We start from the raw sequence: 23,975 nt of genomic DNA on the forward strand, positions 1-23,975 counted from the left end.
TCTATCAGCATTGTTGCATCTCATCCCTAGGAACATTCTACATTTTCATGCCACCTGTCAAGGAAACAATAGAGCCCTATGATTTGGATCCAATAACATTGGTCCCCTTGAGCACTCAACCATCCTTTAGCCCAGAGAATGCTATACCATCACCTACCGACATTGAAGCTTTCATGAACCAACTAGGAAATGTAGTATTGGTGAATGCCATTATAGAAAAAAATAAGGAAACAATCATGGCTAACTTTCGAAGGGAAAAAATTGGAGCCTTCAACTTTGGAAGACCTTCCCCCTTATTAGATCCATCTCACCCCTTGTTTGAGAAACTCCCACCACCCATAGGCTCTTATGATTCAAATTATCCTTAATATGTGCCAAAAGAAGAGCCTCAACCCACCCCATATGATCCAACAGACCCAAACATACCATCCTCCACTCAAGTTGAAATCTCCCTCCCACAAGCCAATCCAACCACCACCACTCCACCATTGGTCCATACCACTCCATCCCAAACCCCCTTCACCCAAAACACCTCACCATTCACTCCCTTCACTATTGCTACTATTGCTCTCCAACCTAGCCTTCCAAATCCACCCATCTCCCAAATCAGTGCTAGTATCTTTGGCCAACCTCAACAATACACAACTGAGATGCCAGCCATGGGGCCAAGTAACCAACCCTTCATCACCCTCGGCTTGTTTACCTCAGCTCAGAACAAAATTCCATCATTTTCACTAGGTCCTTGGAGCTCAGTTCCATTAGCCACAAATCCACAAGCTACTACCCTCACTCCACAAAGCTATCAAACCCCACAAGCTACTACCAATGTTCTGCCAAGCTCTCAAGTGACCCAAGCTCCTGCCACCACTCTACCAAGCTTTCAAATCTAGCCACCAAGCTATCAAACCCCATCAATTCCATTTCCAAGCTTTCAATTCCCACCACCTCCACCACCAACCAATCCATTACCTCCTATTACCAACTATTTTTCTATGCCACTTCTAGGAGGAAATCCACCACCACCAACCACCAATTATTTGGCCTCTTTTGCCATGTAAACACCTTCCCAGATGGGGGTACAACCCACATATATTGGTCAAACTCCTCAAATCCAAAATCAAGTTCCACAAGCTCCCTAATCCTTTCCCCAAGCTTCACAACCATCTTATACCTTACCTCCACAAAGAAATCCATTTATCCCATAGCCAACTTATGTTCCTCAATCCCAACCTCAAATCCAATATCAGCAGCAAGCCTCGCAACACATGTAGCAATATGTGCCCCCTCCACCTCAGCAACCCATCATCCACCATTTAGTTTCCCAATCCATGTACAATCCCTACGAGCCCATACCTCAAAGCCATCCATATTCCGTTGCCCCATCTAGCACATATCTACCTCAGGGCACTCCTCCATTGGGGCCACCCCAGCCATAACCCATTAATTCATAATGGGAAGCCATGAAAATAGCTTTGAAGAATATCCAAGAGAGAAATGATCCAAAAACCTTCAAGTTTTAGAATGTGTGTCCTTACCCATTTGATAGAACCATTGCCATGACACCATTTCCCAAGCATTTTGAGACACCCAACTTTGACAAATTCAGAGGAAAAGGAGACCCTGTCACACATATCAAAGCATTTTACATGCACTGCCAAGAAGTGGCATATGATGACATCTTCCTCTTGCATCTCTTTCCCAAAAGCCTAGCCGGACCACCTCTTGAATGGTTTTATAGAATCCCCTATGGCACAATTAAAAATTTTGCTGAATTGTCTGAGGCATTTGTAGCCCAATATGCCCATCTTGTTGAAAAAGAGCTATCAGTAGTTGATCTTGTCCACACTAAAAAAAAAGGTGGAGAAAGCCTTCCCAAATATTTGCAAAGATGGAAAACCCTTACCACCCTCATATCTTGCACCTTACCAGAGTGCCATTTGGTGAAAATGTTTATTGATAATGCCCATCCTAGCTTGGCTCACCACATGACCATGAACTGTTTGCAAACCTAAAATGATATCAAAGATAAAGGAATGATCCTTGAGCAAGGACTCATTAAAGATGGTGTGGTCAATATTTATAAGGAAGTCAACCAAAATCAATCACATTCCAATGACAAGTCTACGTATTGGAACAAAAACAAGCATGTTGCAACAGATGGCGTCACTGACACTAGACATGTGAATATTGTTGGTCCTTCTCAAAACTAGTCCAACCCACCATATCAACCAAAAAATTAGAAAGCTATCAACTACCAACAAAAAAATAACCAAAGCTATCAAAACCACAATCCAAGACCCAACTTCCAAGGGTCTAGCAATCAAGCTAATGCCATCAATGTAGTTGCAGGACAAAAGCCCAGATTCCAACCTGCACCTAGAAATTATACACCCCTTGGTGAACCTTTGGATGTCATTTTTGAGAAATTAGTCAAGGAAAACCTCATCAAATTTCCTCTTACCCAGCAAATCGACCCAAGCCAATCCAAAGCTGCATGGTACAAAGACAATGAGTACTGCAAATTTCATAGGGTAAAAGGTCACACCACCCTCAGATGCATGAAATTGAAAGATTATGTGCGAGACCTCATTGATTGGAAAGAAATCATCGTTGGTGCCCAAACCTCTCCCAATGTAGGCTTATAGATCTATCAAAATGCTTTTCCTCCTCACAACAACCAAAATCCTAGAAAAGCACCTATCCAAGCCAACAACAACAACACCAACAACTGCCAGCCAAACCAACAACATGGGAAGAACAATGACCATACTTCATCCTATATAGACTATGGTAGCCTCATAGGTTGTATATATGAGAAAGAGCCTTCTGTCAATGTTATCAATATCCAAGGACCAAACAATGAGTGTGCAGTCACCACTCGAAGAGAGAAATTTAACATTGCAGGCCCACTAATTTCACCAGTACCATTAGCTCCATCAAAAAGCCAATACAATATCTTGGAACACCTTGGGAACATGCCAGCCCAAATCTCCATTTTAGACCTTCTTTGCACCAGTCCTATGTACAAGAACATCCATGACAGTGCTCTTATAGAATTTGAGTCCCTTCAGATATCAACGCTACTGATTTTCATAATCTTGTTGGACACATATCCTCCCCATGTGTCCTACCATTCAAACCCACCAACATACCTGTGGTCAAGCTAGATCACACCCTTTCACTTTGCATAGCCATCATGGTATCCAATTTTGCCATGAAAAGAGTAATGATAGATAATGGATCAGCCTTGAATATTTGCACCATAAAATTCATAAAACAATCTAGGTATACTGAGGCAGATATCATCAGTGAGGTTATCACCATCAAAGCTTATGACAACTTGGAAAGAACCACAGAAGGAACTATTTTGCTACCAATCAAGGTTGGGCCAGTCATCCAAGAAACACTCTGCCATGTTATTGATCTAAACTTACCATTTAACATCCTCCTTGATCACCCATGGATTCATGCCATGAAAGCCGTTCCATCCACTTACCATCAGTGCATCAAATTTCCAGATCAAGGCACTGAGGTAACCATCCATGCCGATTTAGAACCCTTTGCTTACTGCAATGCAGTTGAAGCTTCATATACAAACCACTGCCCTGGAATTGATATGGGCACATCCATCGCTAGCTCATCCCATACTTGTAATGACCCAAAAACCATCCTTGCCTCCACCCTGTCGACCGTGAAGATCAATAACAAAGGCTATGGAGAGTATAGTCTATCAGATGCATTTCCTATCAGGGCACTCCCACTTGATCCACATGACCATGGATGATTGACATATCACAAAGCTAAGGAGATTCCACCTCCTTGATACAAACAGCTTGGCCCAACAACCTTTGTATCCTCAAAAATACCTCTTCATGAGGAGCTCACTCCAGATATCAACAATTGGTTACATAAGGATGCACCTCCAAGAAATCAAGCACATCTTGATCACTTTAGCTAGAAGTATCCCCAAGAACATAAGCTCATCACTGAAAAATGGAACTATCAAGGTGGTGGTCTAGGACCAAAAGAAAGAGGCATGTAGTGCCCCATCGAAGTGCACCAGTGGGAAATGAAGTCAGGTCTTGGCTTTGGTATACCCACAACTGGGGGCACCAATGAGAACAGTCACGCTTTTTTGAACATTCACCATGACCTTGTCAAAATCAAAGACATTCCTGAGGAAGTTGAGAAGAGAGCCTACTATGATATCCTAGACCAAATCTCCCTAGGAGACTTTGTTCTTCAAGAACTATCCATCCATTTCATTGACTTACAACTCACCCATCCAAAACTCATAGATTGGGACCAACCAAGCGTTATACATATTGATGAGTTCACATCAGAGGAAGCACTTTTGAGATTCATGGGAGCTCAAATACCTGACAAGAAAATAAAGCTAGATTTTTCCTATATCTATAAGCTAGATCCCAAGGGGTATTTTGGAGAAAATCCCCAACCTAGTTCTGATACACACAAAACTGGGACTAAGGTGAAACTAGGACTAGCTAAGGCAATGAAGAGAACCCCTCAGTATAAAACTTTAGTCACAAGTAGAACATGAGGATTTAGCATTGCCTCCTCAAGATAATTGACCAAAGGTGTCTTCTATTCTAATTGAGGACACTAGAGAAGTCAACATCGGTTCTTCAGAGATCCCTAGACTTGTTCACATTGCTGCATCCCTATCACAAGACCAAGCTGATCTCCTCTTTGAGGTCTTGAGAGAGGACATTGGTCAATTTGCATGGTCATATCAGGACATGCCAGGGCTTGATCCAAAGCTTGTAGTTCATCATCTTGCAGTCGATCCACAGTTCAAGCCCATCAAACAAAAGCTTAAAAAAATGCACCCCAAGGTGGCATTATAGGTCAAAGCTGAGTTAGAAAGAATGTTAGTTGCTAAGGTTATCTTACCTATCGACTATTCAGAGTGGATCTCCAACATGGTCCCCATCACTAAGCCTTTTGGTGACATCATAATCTACACTAATTTCAGAGATCTTAACAAAGCTTGTCCAAAAGATGATTTTCCCTTGCCCAACATAGATATGATTGTAGACTTTACAGCTGGACATGAAATTATGTCCCTCATGGATGGATATTCTAGGTATAATCAAATCAAGATTGTAGAAGAGGATCAGCATAAGACAAAATTCACTACCCCTTGGGGAACATTTTGCTACAACATGATGCCTTTTGGCCTAAAGAATGCTGGGGCTACCTATCAAAGAGCTATGATAGCAATTTTTCATGATCTCATCCATAGCATTTTGGAGGATTATGTGGATGATATCTTGGTCAAATCTCATACCTTCATGGATCATCTTGCTGACCAGGAGAAAGTCTTTGATAGGTCATCCAAATATCATCTCATGCTGAATCCCAAGAAGTGTGTCGTTGGGGTCACATCTGGAAAGCTTCTAGGCTTTATAGTCTCTAAATGAGGTATAGAGATCGACCCCAAGAAGGTCAAGGCTATCTTAGACATGCCTCCTCCCCAGACACTATGACAGCTTTGCTCTCTTCAAGGAAAGCTTCAATCTATTTGGTGGTTCATCTCCTAGTTTGAAGATAAGTGTACACCATTTTCACATTTACTGAAGAAGGATGAGAACTTCAAGTGGGATCCTTTATGTCAGTGCAACTTCGATCAGCTCAAGTAGTATCTCACCAATCCCCCTATCTTGGTTCCACCAGTTCTTGGTCGTCCCTTGATTTTGTACATATCAACAACACCTACTACTCTAGGGGCACTTCTAGCATAGCTTGATGACTACGACAGAGAAAGGGCCATCTACTACATCAATAGAATCCTATGGAAAAAGCTTGTTTCGAAATTGTTTTCTCAACTCAAAAGCTTCACCACTACATGCTAAGTCATACCATCCAACTAGTCTCCAAGATCGACCCTCTCAAGTATATGCTCTCTAGAATAGCACTTACAGGCCGTTTGGCCAAATGGGTTATGCTCCTTAGCGAATTTAACATCTAGTATGTGGACAGAAAGGCAATCAAAGGGCAAGCTATAATAGATGCATATCCTTTGATCACAGAATTTCCAAATGAACATATCTGTCTAATTGAAGAACAACCCCCATGGAAACTTTATTTTGATGGCTCATACACATCTCATCGATCAAAGGCAAGAATATTTTTGGTCACACCTCAAGGAGATTACATTCCAAAAGCCTTCAAGCTACATTTCCCTAGCACCAATAATATAGTTGAATACGAGGCCCTCATAGCAGGATTAAAGATAGCTGCAGAATGGAATATCACTGAGTTACAAATCTTTGGCGATTCTCATCTCATCATCAAGCAATCCCTAAATGAATATCAAAACAATGATGAAAAGCTATTACCCTACAAAGAGCTAGTTGATCAGCTAACCCAGCATTTTACAAAGCTTCAATTTACACAAGTGCCTCGAATACAAAACAAAGCAGTAGATGCTATGGCTACTATCGGCTCGCTCTTAGAAATTACCCAAGTAGCTACATAGTATGAGTTTTTAGTCGAGTAGCTCCTCACACCTGCCTATGCGAATGATGATTCAAACCATGTTTGTATCTTGGTTGGTCCCCAATCCCCTTGGTACCATGAGATTCACGCTTACCTTAATGATGGTATCATATCACCTCACCTCACACGTACCCAACACCAAAAACTCATTCAAAAATCATCCCTCTATGTTATCATAGCCAATACCCTATATCATCGGGGTTATCACATTACTCTCTCTTGATGTTTAGACCAAAATGAGGCTGTAATGGTGTTAATAGAAGTACACTCCAAACTTTGCGGTGCCCACACAAGTGGTATTGTCCTAGCGCAACAAATCCTTAGAGCAGGCTACTATTGGCCTACCATTGAAGAAGACTCCTGTGACTTTGTCAGAAAGTGTCTCGCATGTTAGCAGCATGCAAATCTTGTGCATGCTCCAGCACAAGATCTACAACCAATTGCACCACCTTGGCCTTTCGCTTGTTGGGGCCTTGATCTAGTTGGAACTATCACACCTCTCTCATCTAATGGACATAAATGAATAATAATAGCTATAGACTATTTCACTAAGTGGGTGGAAGCAGTCCCCCTAGTCTCAGCTACAAGAGTTCAAGTCTTCAAGTTCATCTTGTACCACATTGTTTGCCACTTCAGCATCCCATCCACCATCTTCACCGACCATGGAGGTAACTTTGAAAATCTCAACATGGAAGAATTATGCACATCCCTCCACATCCATCACAATTTTTCTAGTCAATATTTCCCATAGGGTAACGGCCAGACAGAGGAAACTAACAAAACCCTCCTCAAAATCCTAAAGAAAGTTGTTAATGATTCTGGCCGTGATTGGCACCCACAAATAAATCCAGCCCTATGGGCCTATCGAACTTCCTTCCATACATCCATAGGCATAACTCCATACTCCCTAGTCTATGGTGCCGAAGCGGTACTACCTAAAAAGGTTGAACATCCCTCTTTGTGCATATCTTTGCAAGGGCAAATATCATATGAAGAATATAGAGTAGCTCGGCTCACCCAGCTAGATCTCTTAGATGAGAAGCGACAACAAGCTTATGATCATCTCACAGTCTACCAAACTCATCTCAAAAGGAATTTCAACAAGAAGGTTCTCCCATGAAACTTTCAACCAGGTGACATGGTCCTCAAATAAAACATGAAAGTCCAAGCAAATTGAGAAAAGAAAGGCAAGTTTGAACCTACATGGCTTGGTCGTTATGTTGTCACTGCCTCCTTTGGCTCCGGAGCCTATCAGCTATCTACACTAGAAGGAGAACTCTTGAATGATCCTACTAACATCATTCATCTCAAGAAGTTCTATGATTCAAGATCCTTGGTATACCCAGCTTTTGAAAAATACAAAAAAAAAATAGTAAAGAGAAATAAGCGTCCAATGGTGAAAACTTGGCAATTCAAGCACCTTGGATAGGTACCTTGGTGAAAACCTAGTAATTCAGGTGCCTTGTGTACTAAGACTAATCCATTATCTATCACTATCCTATCCCTCATCCATTCACCCACCATCCCATAAAACACCTGCTTGTTCCCTTGGTGTTCCAACCAAATGTCCAAAATCTAATGGAGCTTGTAAATACCTCCTATACAGCTTGTAAATCTTGTACCTTAGCTTGTAAATCTTGTACCCAAGCTTGTAAATCTTGTATCATCCCTTGTATCATAGCTTGTATATCAAAATATTGTCCAAAGCTTGTACCATATTCTAGCTTGTATTATATGCCAAATCTTGTATCCTAGCTTGTATCCTATGACATGCACACAAAGAATCCCATTTTCCTTAAGCTTTTTGCAAACCATCTAGCTATATGCCTATAAACTATTGCAGACATCCCACCCTTCATGAACATTTCCATCTCACAAAAACCAAAACATGAACAACCTTGTACATTTGTAACATATCTTGGTCCGTCATCTTGTACATCCTCCTTAGCTTAGTACCATTGTATCTATCTAGCTTTCGTGTACGTTCCTCCTTGATCAACATCTTGCACACATCACACAACCCTTGGTTAGCTACTCCAATGCATCCTTTAGCTAGATCTCCTATCACCAAAGCGTTATTCTTCTTAGTTCAGCTTGCCAGATGCATCACTCATCCAAAATCCATAAGCTTAGGTTCTTTCCGATAGATCCTTATAGGATATAGCTTTCCACATGTCTGATCTTGGTCCGTTAGTACCTCATCCTACCCATTTCATTGGCAAATGGTTCTCTTTTGGATTTTCTCTTTCTTTTGATTTGGAATCTTCCCTTTTGGGTTTTGAAATATCTTTTCCAAGCAATCCCCTTGTTCCCTCCTCAAGGTTGGCACGATCTTCCATATCATGGTATACTGTGAATGGGGCAATCTGATCGTAAGGTCTTGATCAAGTTTTTTGTTTGTTTTTCTTTTCTGCTTGTGGGTTACCCAGTGTCAGTTCCACGCTACTTCCTTTGGGATTCATGTGTGATGCTGAGGAAATCCTTGTGTGTTTGTTTTGCAGTCCTCTGGACAGTTGGTGAAAAGGCCTTGACGTTCTTGGTACCCTTGGAAATTAACCAACAGTCCTATAGCAAATCTAGTGCTCAACTACATGGTGGTGCTTCTCTTTGAAGTATCCCCTCGCTCAAAGATTCAATGGATTCCCTTCATCTCCATTATTCCCCATCCATATCCAGCATCCATCTCTCCTACCCCAGCTTGTGCAACTGTATCTCTTAGAATCAATCATCACTCTTACCTCTAGGGATCCACAATCCTAGTCTTAGGGATCCACCAATCCAATCAATCCACCAAGCCTCATCTTTCGAGATCCACAATCCTAGTCCTAGGGATCTCCAAAACCCATATTCCACCAATCTAACTCTTTCAAATCCTATTACATCAGCTTTATAATCCCCTCATCCTTCTCTCTATCCTAGATTCCTTTTTATAGCACTCTGCTCCTTCATCCTCCACCTTCCCTAAAGTTTTAAGCTTGCTTCCTCTTGTGCATCTGATTCTCCTTTATCATTCTCCCATAGTGAGAGTTTGAGCTAACTAAACCTCTTCTCTTAAGCCACTCTTCGTCCTCCCACCAGCCAAGATTCTTGTACTTTTCAAGAAGCCGTCGAGCCTCGCTTTCTCTCCCTGCCACCTTCTTGAGGGGGCATCTCACAGTACATTCTCTCCTCTTCTGCTCTAGCCTTGGGCATCTTATTTTCTTATCTTGGATGCCATGCCACTTGCGGCATCACATCAAAGAGGGGAAAAATGTAGACACCTAAAAATCCTTTAGAAAATAAAATATTTTTATTTTCTAAAAAAATTTCCTGATGACATTATCATTTATTAATTATTTATTTATTTAATTAATTTATTTATTTTTATGCCATTAAATCCCTTTATCTTAATTAAAAATATTTAATTAAGGAATCCCTCCCAAAAATTTTTAAATCTTATTTAAACATTATTTCCTTATTTGTTAATTATTTAATTAATAAATTGACCAAAAATCCCAAAATAAATAATTTATTTATTTTTTGCCCAAAACTTGGCCAATTTCCTTAAGACCACTAACCTCTTCCAAAATCTTCTAATCCTTCTTTAATTTCGATTAAAAGCTAATCCCATCATTTTCTACCGCTAATCTGAACTTAAAATATTTAATTAAGATTAAATATTAATCCTCATGTTTATTAAAAATATTTTAATAAATATCTCCTCAACCCAAATCCTTGAAATAAATAAAACTTTATTTATTTCCTAAAAACCTTATTTATCCTCATCCTAGGAAGTTCTAGACTCTTTTAGAAAGTCTTCATCCTCATCCAAAGCCTAGACTCTTTTAGAAGATGTTAATCCTTATCTTTGACCCTAATCCTAATCCCCGCAACCTTGTCGCATTCCCTAAACATGGGTTAAGACTTGCTAACCCAAGCCAAAGTTAACAAATATCTCCTCCTTCACCCACCCTCATTAAATGACATCCAATTGCCCATCTCTAACATCCCTAATCTAATCTTAACCCAAGCCTAATCCAAGCCTTAATCATTTGCACAATCCTAAGTCAAGATTAAGACTTTCTTAATCCAACCCAAGTCAAAATATCTCAACTCTCTCACAAATATCCCAACCATAAAACTTTATGAAGCCCACAAAGCCATAAATGACTCTTACAAGCCCATTCATTGCTCTTACAAGCCATTATGAGGTTCTTTATGAGCTTTGAGCCTCCTTTGTTGAGCCTTCAACCCCTCTCTCTCTAACCAATGACCTTGTGACATGTGTCACTCCTTGATTGGTTGTAAGGAAGCACAATCCATGTGCTCTCCTCTCATTCAATCTAAACCTTCCATAATCTTTTTTCCATCCTTGCATCCTAACCCTTGATCCCTCAAGCCCTTTTCCTATTTAAGGAATCCTCTCCCAAGCCATTTTAACACAATCTAGAAAGTAATTCCATAATGCCATTTTGAGAAGCCATTTTTACATCAAATCCATTCACCAAAATCTATCAAAAATCCTCCATTGAAGCCCATTTGAGCATTTGAGCATACATACATAATCAAGCCATCTTAGCTATTAGACACACCTCTACATCAAGTGATCATCCTCATTGAGAGAGCCTATCCATGGCTCATATTCTCATTTGAGGACTTCACTTTGTCTCTCATGAAGTTATGTTAAATTAGTATGCAAATGCTTTATTATTATTTTAATTTAGTGTTTCTAACATACTAAAGTAGCATATACACCTACAATGTAGTAATAATTCAACTTTGACTACTCTTTATGTCCATCATGACCTCACAACTATAACCTTTGACATATCATCTAGCATAGTGGTTTTGTGATAATATTCTTTTAATAGTTTCCTTTTGTTCACATGGTCACAACTTAAAATATACTTAATGCTTACTAGCCTATGACCTTCCAATGACTATTTCAAACTAATTGTTTCATTTCATCATAGCATTGGAGATTCAATTCCCTCAACTACTCAACCTCCTGCAAACTTGCGATGACCATCTTAACATTAACCTTTCAATGTTTTTGTAACATCAGAACTAGGACACTTAAATCCTTGCTTAACCCTACAAAGGCATGATTACAATCTTTTACAACCTTGCCACCTTAACCTAAGCTTTTTCTTAACCATTAACAAACAAGCGACGAGCTTTAAAGTTAACTACTTCCTTCTATTCACATTATCATGCCTTAGACTTGACATCTTATCTAAAATCTCCCGAATATGCAATGATTTCATTTTAGACTATGTTATCACTTCATTGATTTATTACAACTTATAATGCTTTAAGCTTTCATTGAATTGCGATCTTGCTCTTTCCACTATTTCACCTCTTCTCATCATTAACTTTTATGCTACCACTAATCTCTTTGATGCTATGATAAACTACTTAGAACCTTTTGCTCCTTTGCATCATTTGAAATAGTTAGTGATCAAAGGGCTGCAATGTTGTAATTAAAGGGAAATCACAATCTCACAACTTAAAATGTTTAAGAGGTAAAATACACATCAAACTAATGGATTTAGAACTCAAGGATATAAATTTTATGAGCTAGAAATTTGGTATTTGACTATTTAACATTTCTAAGTAAATTTTGAATGAACTTCATCAAAACATAAAACAAAAAATTGCCTTAGGTTTTTATGGGTGTTAACATAATTTTTAGAAACCCTAGCAATGCCAAACATAGTTCTACCTAATTTTCACAAGTTTTGACAAAATTCTTGTTGGGTGAAAATTCAAGCCTTTAGTGGCTTTATTTGGGGATGATGGATAACTTGTATCCATGTGAGAATGCATAATTTCTAGCAAAAGCAAACCACATACTTGATACAAAAATGGTAACTACTTCAGAGAGAACATATGGCTAAGTAGGGGAAAACACACAGAGTAAACAAGACAACACTATACAAGTCAAAAATAGATTATACATCTTGGATATATACAAATATATAGAGGCTTTACAAAACTCATAGAATGTATAAACCCTAAATACTATTCATGGAAAAACAAGTATTTTAAGAAATTTATACCTCTTAAGGAATGGTCCATGAAATGTATGCTCAAGAATATTTCCTGGTAGTTCTCTTGTGAAATATTAATATTCACCTTTATTATGGTGGATCTTATAAGGACCAAGCTAAATGGGATCAAATTTACCATGCTTACTTTTGTCTTCTAGTCTATCATTCAATAATAATATTAACTCCTTAGGCTAAAACTTTCAATCTGATGCTTTTCTATCATAGAAATACTTCATATGTGCTTGTAACTTTTCATTTTTTGTAGAAGCATCCCTCTTGTCTCATCTAACTATAAAATATCATTCATTCTTAGTTATATGTCATCGACAATATCTTCATCATAAACTTGGATGAATTCATACATTTCATTCAAATTGTTCTGAGGCAATCTTGCCTGGATCCCATTCACTAAATCAAAGGGGGCACAACCAATAGCTTGCTTCATTGTAACCTTGTCTACCCATAATATCAAAGGAAACTTGGAAACCTAGGCTCTCTTATTTTTTCTTAAAATCATTTTGATAATCTTGAGAAAACTTTTATTATTGGATTTGGCTTGCCTATTTACCTTGGGATGGTAAGGTGATGATGTAGATTTAGTGATGCTATATTTTTTATAAAACCTTTTGTATTCATCTGATCTAAGACACATAACATTGTTAACACAATTTTCTCTAGGCACTGAAATTTGATAATAATTTTATTCAATATGAAATCTAGTACCACCTTACTTGTTGTATTCCTAGTAAGAATAGATTTTACCTACTTTGTGATATAATCAATGGCAACAAGAATTCAAGAATGCCCTCCATAGATTTATTTGAGCTTTCACCAATGAAATCAATCCCTCATTGTTGGGATGGTGCTTGCACCTCAACTAATCTCAATGGAAATTTTCCAAAAAAATTCAACTTGCCACTGAATCTTAGACATGAGTCACATTTCTTTACTAGCTCTTTTGCACCATTGAACAGTGTAGGGCATTATTAGCCAGACCTAAGGATCTTGTGTGTTTTCATTTTCTCCATATAGTGGTCCCGCACACTCCTCCCTGCATGTCACTCGATATCTTTTATTCTTCTTCATTTACATATTTTAAAAGAACACCTTCCATTTCTCTCCACCATAGTTGACCTCTAAAAATAATATATATGATAGTTTGTAACTTTAGAGCCCTCCTCTAATTTTCAATCAATCCTGATGGAGCCTTTATATGTTGTAAGTAGAAAATTATACCTTTGTATGAATCAAAAGCATTCATATCACATAGATTACTCCTCTAATAATCATCTGGTTGATTAATCTAGTTTGGTTCAAGGCTAGCCTCTACCATCAACTTAGCAAGGCCTTGACCTCTAACTAACTTGGTAGTTTGGATATCAATATTAAATTCTTGCATCCTATTGATCCATCTACATCTTCTCCTTGATACTTATTGTTGTGAGAAGATCTATTTCACTACAACATTTGGAACAAATGTAGCTATAGTGGCTCCCATCAAATAGAATCTAAATTCATTTATTACTTTAACTAGTGCATATGCTCATTTTTCATTTATGTCATACTTAAGTTCAGCAAAATGCAAAGACTTGCTGAAAAATGCAATTGGTTGTTCAAAACCTTCATCATTCTTCTGCAACAAAACAACAACAACTGTGTGAAAAGATGCAAAGGAAACGATATGCACAGGATTTACATAATTTGGAGCTCTTAAAACAAGGGTATTCTTGATAGCTTTTATTATCTTGTTAAATGTCATACTTGGTTCTTCATCTCATTTGATCTCTAAACCCTTTTGTAGCATTTTAGAAATAGGCCTACTTACTTCAACAAAATTGGTGACAAATCTTCTAAAATGTTTTATGTACCTAAAGAAAGACTGAATACATTTTACATTCTTTGGCTTTTGAATTTTATCTATTGCTTTAACTCTCTTAGGATCTATTCTGACTCCTTTTCTAGCTAAGTGTCCTAATAGCTTACCCTCGATAACAATAAATGCACATTTTCTAAGATTCAAAGATATTCCAAACTTTAATATTCACATAAATACCTTCTATAGGTTCATGTAGTGATCATTTTCATCTTTTGAGTAAGCATTAAAATCTTCTTAGTATACTACTAGAAATTTGTTAATAATATCTTTGAAGGCTACATCCATAGATCTTTTAAAGGTAGCACCAACATTTGTTAAACCAAATGACATCCTACTATAAACATAGGCACCCTAAGGTGTTGTAAATTTAGTCTTATACTATTCTAATTATTTTACAACCACCTGGTTATAGCCTAAGAACCCATCCATCATGGACATGAGTTTTGATCTAGTAACTCTTTGCAACATAACTTCCATGTTTGGTAATCTATAGTTATCCTTTAATGAAGATTTTTTAAAGTTCTGAAAATTGACACATAATATGATGTCTCCATTTCTCTTTCTCATAGGAACCAAATTAGACACCCAAGATGAATGCTTGATAGGTTTGATAATCCTAGCATCTCTTAGCTTTATTAACTCTTCCTATATCTTGGGTGAAAGTGTAGGATTGATTGGTCTTTGCTTCTATCTGAAAGGTTTTGCACCATCCTTCAAGGAACTTAATGTTGAAAAAGATCCTCTCTATAGGCATTTATATCATCATAGAACCAAATTGACCTAGGGAGAAACAGGGATAACTAGGGCCTAGTGTACACCCATCTATCCAATTAAACCTACAAGAGTCAACACAATGCAAAACATAACATGAATACAACACCAAGGAGAAATAATAGAGAGATTTTATTGATTCATAAAATGAACAGCATACATACCTAGCTATAATGCCTTATGGGTTATAGCTAGATACACTTATTTTCAAATGCACAATCTAGCTATAATTTTGTACTTTCCTTCTTTCTTTCTACCTCTTGCTCGCTACCTCAATTGTTTTACTCTCAAACTAAACATTATACTTATACTTGCCAAAGTATCTTACAAAACATTCTAGAACATAGAGAAGCCATAAGTTAGATCTTAGCAAATATAACTACCTATACCAAAGTTAAATGCGAGAAAAGCCAACCCAAACTAGAACTAAACACAGATTACTTGGCAACTAAAAGCCTTTCCCAAAACTACCACTCAACATCCATATGAACTCAGCATCTAAAGGAAGCACATGGTAGCAACTCCAAACTTGGAAACCAAAGAATCACTCGACATCCAAAGGAGCTCGACAACCAAATGAATTGCTTGAAACCTAAAGGATCAATTGGCAACCAAAGGAATCACTTGGCACCCAAAGGATCACTCAACAACCAAAGGCTTAGCATCAACATAAGAACTCGACAACAACTGATAGAATGAACAAAAGTATAGGATTACTAGGAAACCTAGGATGCTCCTGCATTAGACAACTAGGGTTGGAGAAAAATGATTCTACTAAATCATTGAGATGTTACAACCTGAGCTTAATCCAACTCAGATTGATAAATCCATAAAGCATCTTCCATAGGTCCATTCTTCCACTTCACCAAATATTCATAGTAATCTTTTCCTCTTGTGCTCTTTCCATCTCTCTAATCCAATATCTATTCAACTTCTTCAATCTGGTTCTTAGGATAGTAGTTTGATACAACAACTTCATCATCTAACTCATGGTACTTGTATAAATCAGCAACATTGAATATAGGAGATATATCCATGTCATTAGGTAACTCAACTTCATAAGCATTACCACTATCAGAGTTTGTCAAGATCTTACAAGGTCCAAATTTTTTCATCTTCAGCTTATTATATGTTTGAATAGGAAATCTTCCTCTCTTCAAAGTCATGATTTCTTCTAGACTAATCATCATTCTCCTTATACTTCTGATTAATTTGTTCCAACCTCAACTTCACTTATTTATGCAAAGACTCCATAAAATCAAAAAATTCTTCTCCTGAAGCACTTCTCTTCTCTTCACTAGAAATGTATCTCAAATCTGATACTCCTCTAGGCTACATTCTAGTAACAATCTCAAAAGGTGTCTTGCTTGTACTTCTATTCACATAATTATTATATACAAATTTAGGTTGTTCCAATACCATTTCCCAATTACTTGGCTTATTTCCAACTAAACATCTCAGCAAATTACCTAAGCTTCTATTCGCAACCTCTATCTATCCATCTATTTGTGGATAGAATGTAGAACTAAACTTCAACTTAGTACCCATCTTCTTCCACAAAGTTTTCCAAAAATAACCAACAAACTTACTGTCTCTATTAGAAATGATACTTCTTGGTAATCCATGCAATCTCACAATATCTTTGAATAAAAGTTCAGCAACATTCTTAGCATCTAATGTCTTCTTACATGGTATGAAATGAGCCATCTTAGAAAATCTATAGACCACAACAAATATAGAATCATACCCCTTCACTTTCTTAGCTAATCCAAAAACAAAATCCATACTGATATCACTCCAAGGTTTCTCTGGAACAGTGATATGTGTATACAAACTAGTATTTTGACTCACTCCTTTTGCAACTTGACAAATTCCACAACTCTTTACAAATTTCAAAACATCCTTATACATTTGTGGCCAATAATACTTCTATTTTAACAAACTCAATGTCTTATCAATTCCTAAATGTTGAGCTAACCCACCACTATGCTTTTCCTTAATCAAATTCAACCTCATAGAGCTTCTAGGAATACACAACTAAATACCTTTGAAAAACATACCTTCTTAAATTAAATAATCATCATACTTACTTAAGTGATTGGTCAAATTTGGTGCGTTGTACTCTCTCCACACCTCAAAAAAATTAGGATCGACATCATACAACTCTTTCATTTCATCGAAACCAAGAACACCCACCTTTATTTCTATTAGCAAAGAACATCTTCTACTCAATGGATCAAGAACTCTACTAGTAACTCCACTCTTGTGCTTGATTACAAATGTAAAATTATGCAAATACTCAACCCACTTCATATGTCTCTGATTCAATTTATGTTAGCTTTTCAAGTATTGTAAAGCTTTATAGTCAATATATAACAAAAACTCCTTAGGAATAAATAATGTCTCCACTTCTTCAAAGCTTGAACAATAGCATAAAATTCTTGATCATACAAAAAATACTTCCTTTTAGCATCATTCAAATTTTCACTAAAGAAAGGAATAGGCTTACCTTCTTTACTTAATACAACTCCTATTGCATTACCATTTGTATCACATTCAACTTGAAATACTTTATTGAAATTAGGCAAAGCCAATATAGGTAATTCAACAACCTTTTGTTTCAAAGTGTCAAAACTCTTATCAGCTCCATGTGTCCACTTGAATTCCTTTTTATCTACTCTCATTGTCTCAGTCACAACATTACAAATAGCACTAAAATTCTTAATTATATTTTTGTAAAAACTAGCCAAACCATGAATAGATCTTAGCTCATGTACATTCTCAGGTGTAGGCCATTCCAAAATTTATTTAACCTTATTAGGATCCATCTTCAATCCATTAGCTAAAATCAAAAATCCCAAATACACAATCTCCTCTTCATAAAAGAACACTTTTTAAGATTAATTAGCAACTTTTCCTCTTTCAACCTCTACAATAGTTGTCTAATATGCTCAAGATGTTCCTCCTTAGTTGTAAGAATATCATCCAAATAAAAAATCACAAACTTACCCAAAAATTATTTTATAACTTCATTCATCAACCCCATGAAAGTACTAGGTGCATTAGTCAAACCAAAAGGCATAACCAACCATTCATACAAACCATCCTTTGTCTTGAAAGAAATCTTCCATTCATCACCTTCTCTAATTCTAATCTAATGATAACCACTATTCAAATCAATCTTGGTAAAATACTTTGCTCCACTCAAAAAATCCATTATGTCATCCATCCTCAGCATAGGAAACCTATATTTCCCTATGATTTTGTTAATAGCTCTAGAATGAGTACACATTCTCCATTCTCCATTCTCTTTAGCTGCTAATATAGTAGGTACAACACATGGACTAAAAACTTTCTTTGATTAAACCTTTCTGCAACAACTCATGCACTTTTTTTTTAAGTTCTTCATTCTCTATAGGTGTCAATCTATATGATGCTTTTCTTGGCAAACTATCTCTAGGAATTAGATCCATACAATGACTTATGCTTCTTCCTGTAGGTAGACTATTAGGAATATCATCAACAACAATATCTTTATATTAATTTACCAATTCTATAAGTTCTAATGTCATTCCATCATCACCAACTTCTACTCCTTGGTCATCGCTACCAACACTCAGTCCTCCAGGAACTATAACAAAAAATATTTTATTCTTCCTTAATTCCTTTTCAAATTGCTTTCCATTAACCATGTAAACTTTTATTGTAGTACAACTAACCTCATATAGACTTTCAATCAAAGGAAACAATGTTTGTTTCTCCTCATTTACCTAAAGATTATATTGATTAAATCTTCCATCATGCACAACATACCTATCATATTGCCACTTGAGGTCTACCCAACAAAATATGACAACAATCGATAGGCATAATATCACACAAAACTTCATCAAAGTAATGTCCAATTTTGAACTTCACAAGGCATTGATCACTTACCAATATCTTATGCTCATCTTTGATCCATGAAACATGATAAGGTTTGGGATGTTTTAGCCTCTGCAACTAAAGATTTGTAACCAACTCTTCTGATGCCAAATCTATAGAACTTCCACCATCAATGATCAACTTGTAGCATTTTCTATTCATCTTACATCTAGTCTTGATAAGACTTCTTCTAAGGACAGGTTCCTCATCACTTCCCTTATTACATAAGGTTCTTCTTACCATCAAATCTTTTCTAGCCTTAGGTCCACTTGGTGAACTCTTAATGTCTTCTTAAATCACAACATTTCTATTATTCTATCCACTTTCAAAGGATCTACATTCAAAGGATCTATGCCCTTCTTTACCACATCTAAAACAATTACCATGAAAACTACCTCTAGGATACAAATTACCTCTTCCTTGGTAAGATCTAGTACCTCCTCGATATGAGCGACCACCTTTCCACTCAATCTTGTCTTTGGCATCATTCTTCCATTCTGATTTACCTTCATCCTGCACAAAATTTTTAGATCTACCACCTTCACCATAAGATCTACCTACCTCTCTGGAATCTACCACCTCTACCTCTTTGTCTTTGTTCATGCTTCTTTTCTAAGATCTCCTTAGCTTTCAATGAATATTGATATGCTTCTTCAATACTTTCCAACTTCACAAAACTTATTTCATCTTGAATTCTAGATCTCAATCCATTTATGTATAACCTTGCAATTTTCTCAACATCATCTTCCATATGTCTAGATCTGACGTCCAATATATAGAATTCGTTAGTATAATCTTTCCTAGTCATGTACCTTTGTTTCAAATTTTGCATCTTTCTCAATAAGCTAACTTGGTAATCAATAGGAAGGAATTTTTTCTTTACCTTGTTCACCATCTCTAGCTAAGTTATGGTATTCTCCTTTCCTTTGCTTTGTCTATCAACTTGCAAATGTTCCCACCACAGTGATGTATGACCTTTCAACATAGTGACTGCAATCTTCACCTTTCTATTATTAGGAGTGTTTTTATACTTAAAGAAGTTCTCCATATCAAAGATCCAATCCAACATAGCATTGGTATCTAGTTTTCCATCATAAGGAACAACTTCTACAACAATCTTTAAATTTTCCCTAGACAACACTTGCAACAATCTTTCCTCATCTTGATCTTCTTCAGGTTCTAGATTATGGTTTGGTGCTACTACTTCATCATCACTTACATGATCAAGATGTGTTCCTCTCCTCTAGGTTATCTCCATAGCATCTAATCTAGCTACAATTTGTCTCAATTAATTCAATATGGAATTATCAACATTTCCTCTACCATGAACCATCTTTACAAATCAAGTTCCTAGAATATCATAACCCTCTACAAGTTATAGGTCAGATCCATAGATTTTCCACCCTACAAAAAATTTGAATTAGGGTTCTACACGATCCAATCTCCTTAAGGATGAATCTTAAGCTTAGATAAACTTCACCCAACCAAGGTCCTAGTAGAAATTTCCTCACACTTTGATGATTTTTTTGCACACTCAAGAATAACCAAGCTTTGATACCACCTGATATAGGGAGAAATAGGGATAACCAGGGCCTAGGGCACACCTAGCTATCTAATTCAACCTGCAATAGTCAACATAGTAGAAAACACAACACGAATATAGCACCAAGGAGAAAGAACATAGAGATTTTATTGATTCATAAAATGAATAGCATACATGCCTAGCTGTAAGGCCTTCTAGGTTATAGCCAAATACAATTATATTCAAATGCATGATCTAGCTATAATTTTGCACTTTCCTTCTTTCTTTCTACCTCTTTCTTGCTACCTCCATTATTTTACTCTCAAACTAAACACTCTACTTATACTTGCAAAAATGACTTACACAAAATTCTAGAACATAGAGAAGCCATAGTTAGCTCTCAACAAATATAACTACCTATACCAAAATTAAATGCGAGAAAAGTTGGCCCAAACTAGAACCAAACACAGATTACTCAACAACTAAAAGCTTTTCCCAAAATTGGCACTCAACATCCATACGAACTAAGTATCCAAAGGAAGCACATGACAACTCCAAACTCAACAACCAAATGTGCTTGTAAACCAAAGGAATCACTCAGCACCCAAAGGATCACTCAGCAACCAATAAAACTCAACAACCAAAGGAATTTCTTGGCACCCAAAATATCACTTGGAAACCAAAGGCTTAACATCAAATTAAGAACTCAATAGCAACTGATAGAATGAACAAAAGTATAGGAATATTAGGAAACCCAAGATGCTCCTTCATCACAAGCAAATACATATCTATACTTTCTTAATAAACCAATCAATTCTTGTTTAATCTTGCAATATAATTTTTTACCAATGTATACCTTCTTAGGTGCTTCATTAGTCCTAGATTGACTTCTTCCAAATCTTTAGTAATAGATTCTATATTTTCAATATTAGATCTATCATTACTATCAAAGAAAAATTCCAAAATAACAATCCTTTTGGGATCTTGTTGATTTTTAGTGCTTACCATCAAAATTTTCAACATAAGCTATACCATCAATTTCTTGCCCCCAAAACTAGTCCTCACAATTCAAAATTTTGATTATATCTTTATCTTCCTCAAGGACTTCCAATTTATAAATATTGTCAAGGATTGATGGCCTACTCTACACTTCAATCTTTGACACACTAGAAAATGATATGTCATTTGGCTTAATAGATACATTAGCTAATAGGTCAGCCATTTTGTTATTACTTTAGTCTTTCTAGATTAATCCAAAAGCATCAAAACACTCAATCATATCCAAGACAACATTCCTATATTGTTTCAATCATTTATTATTTTAAATATATATTATTCTAACTTGAGAAATAATTAATTTAGAGTCACCAATAACATGCAAACTCTTAATTCCATGGCTTACTACAACTTTTAATCCTGATAAAAGTGTTTCAAACTCAAAAATGTTATTGGTACATGCAAAATTTAGTGTAAATGAATATCTATGTAATTCTCTCTAGAGATGTAAATATTACCCAATCTCTTGATCCTTCCTTAGAACTTTCTCCATCAAAATACATATTCCATTAGTTTTTTGAATCCATACAATAAGTTACCTCTTGTGCAATTAGTGGTGAAGGCTTCTCAACATATTGAATGACTAGTTTAGCTCTAAATGCATTAAAATTTGTATCCAGGAAACTTGTAGCATATTTGTCAATGCTATCTTCAAAAACATAATCCTTGGCTCTCTATCAATTTTCATACCCTTGTCTCCAATATGAAAAGTTGCATATGATAGGTCACATTACAGGCTACCTCCCATCACAACATTCCATTGTCTAAAGAGTAACATTCCATAATGGGGAGGAATATCAACTACAAGGACTGTTATGGTCATAAAAACATCAGGATAGGAAGCTAATCTAAAAGGAAATGCATTAATTTTACCTATGGTGGAAACTTCCCTTGCATCCATTTCTCTACACCTATCTTATTTGGTGTCTACTTCTAGGCCAAGGGCTTCCATAACTTTGAAAGGTATCACAATGTCTGATGCTCCTAAATCTATCATGCAATTTTTTACGATTCTACCATTTATGACCAAACTAAGGAAAAAAAGGATCAATGTCTTGTAGGTAGGCTATAGATGAATTATCCAAATTTATCTAGGGTATTTGGGACATGACTCAGTTTTCTTCTATTATAGTTGGTGTATGTTGCATAATTATGGGATTTTTCTCAATAACATTCCTAACCTACCCAACCAAGAAAGAGCCTTATTTTTATCTTCCTCTATTCTAAAAATTTCACACAAAGGAACTTTTATAGTAATCTAAGATAACATGGATATCATGTCAATGGGATTATAAAATGTAGGCTTATTAGAAATACCTAGAATTGGTAGTGCTTGAGTGGTAGGCCCTATCACTTTCTTGATGACATCAAGTTTTGATTTCTTCTCAGGCATATGTACTTTGATAGCTTCAACTCCTTGAAATTGTACCTTCTTTTTGGGCTCCCACATTTTGTTCTTACTATCCTTGACATCAACTATCATTCTCCTATCCTTCTTATTATCATCAATCATCTTATGTGTAATGTCTTTAATAAAGATACCAAATGGCTTACCAGTATCACTATTGATAGTTCAGTTTCTTAGATACTAATTGCTATGCACTTGGGATATCATCTATATTGTAATCATTTCAATCTATTCCTTGGATAGTTTTCACAAATTTATAAGATCTATTCTTGATGATGTATTGCATACCTTATTTTCATCATGATCTTCATCATCTGACAACACTTTCTAATGGTATAATAGATAGACATTTCTCTTGGGTGAAACAATAATTTCAAATTCTTCTAAATTAGACTCCTAACCATCATCTCATTAATTTATCATATTTTAGCCAACATCATCATGATCATTTTCGTCCTCTCCTTTTTTATTTTGTGCATGCTGACTTGCAAAGAAAGATTGAACCAATTCACAATAGTTAGGGGAATGAGGAATTTGACATACAATACACCAAGGTACATCATCTGTCATGTTCACAAAATTTCTTTGTAAAGGATCTAGTGTACTTTTTTCTTTAGTGACTTGAGCAAGATTGGGGATAGGCTTTCCATCCTTCCACTGAGTGGTATATGGATACTTTTGCATACTAGGTTTCTTATTATAATGGTTGTTAACTGAGGTTTATCACACATTATTTATTGTTGGATTCATATTTTTTTAGCAAATTTGACACTTGACCCATTGTATCCTCCTCAAGCTTCTTAACTACAATAGACTTATCACCTTATTTCTTAATTTTTTTTGGATTAAATGATTTAGGGTCAT

This window comes from Cupressus sempervirens, chromosome 8, assembly GCF_028749045.1.
Source record: "Cupressus sempervirens isolate cs-2001-9-10 chromosome 8, ASM2874904v1, whole genome shotgun sequence".
Classification (NCBI taxonomy): Eukaryota; Viridiplantae; Streptophyta; class Pinopsida; order Cupressales; family Cupressaceae; genus Cupressus; species Cupressus sempervirens.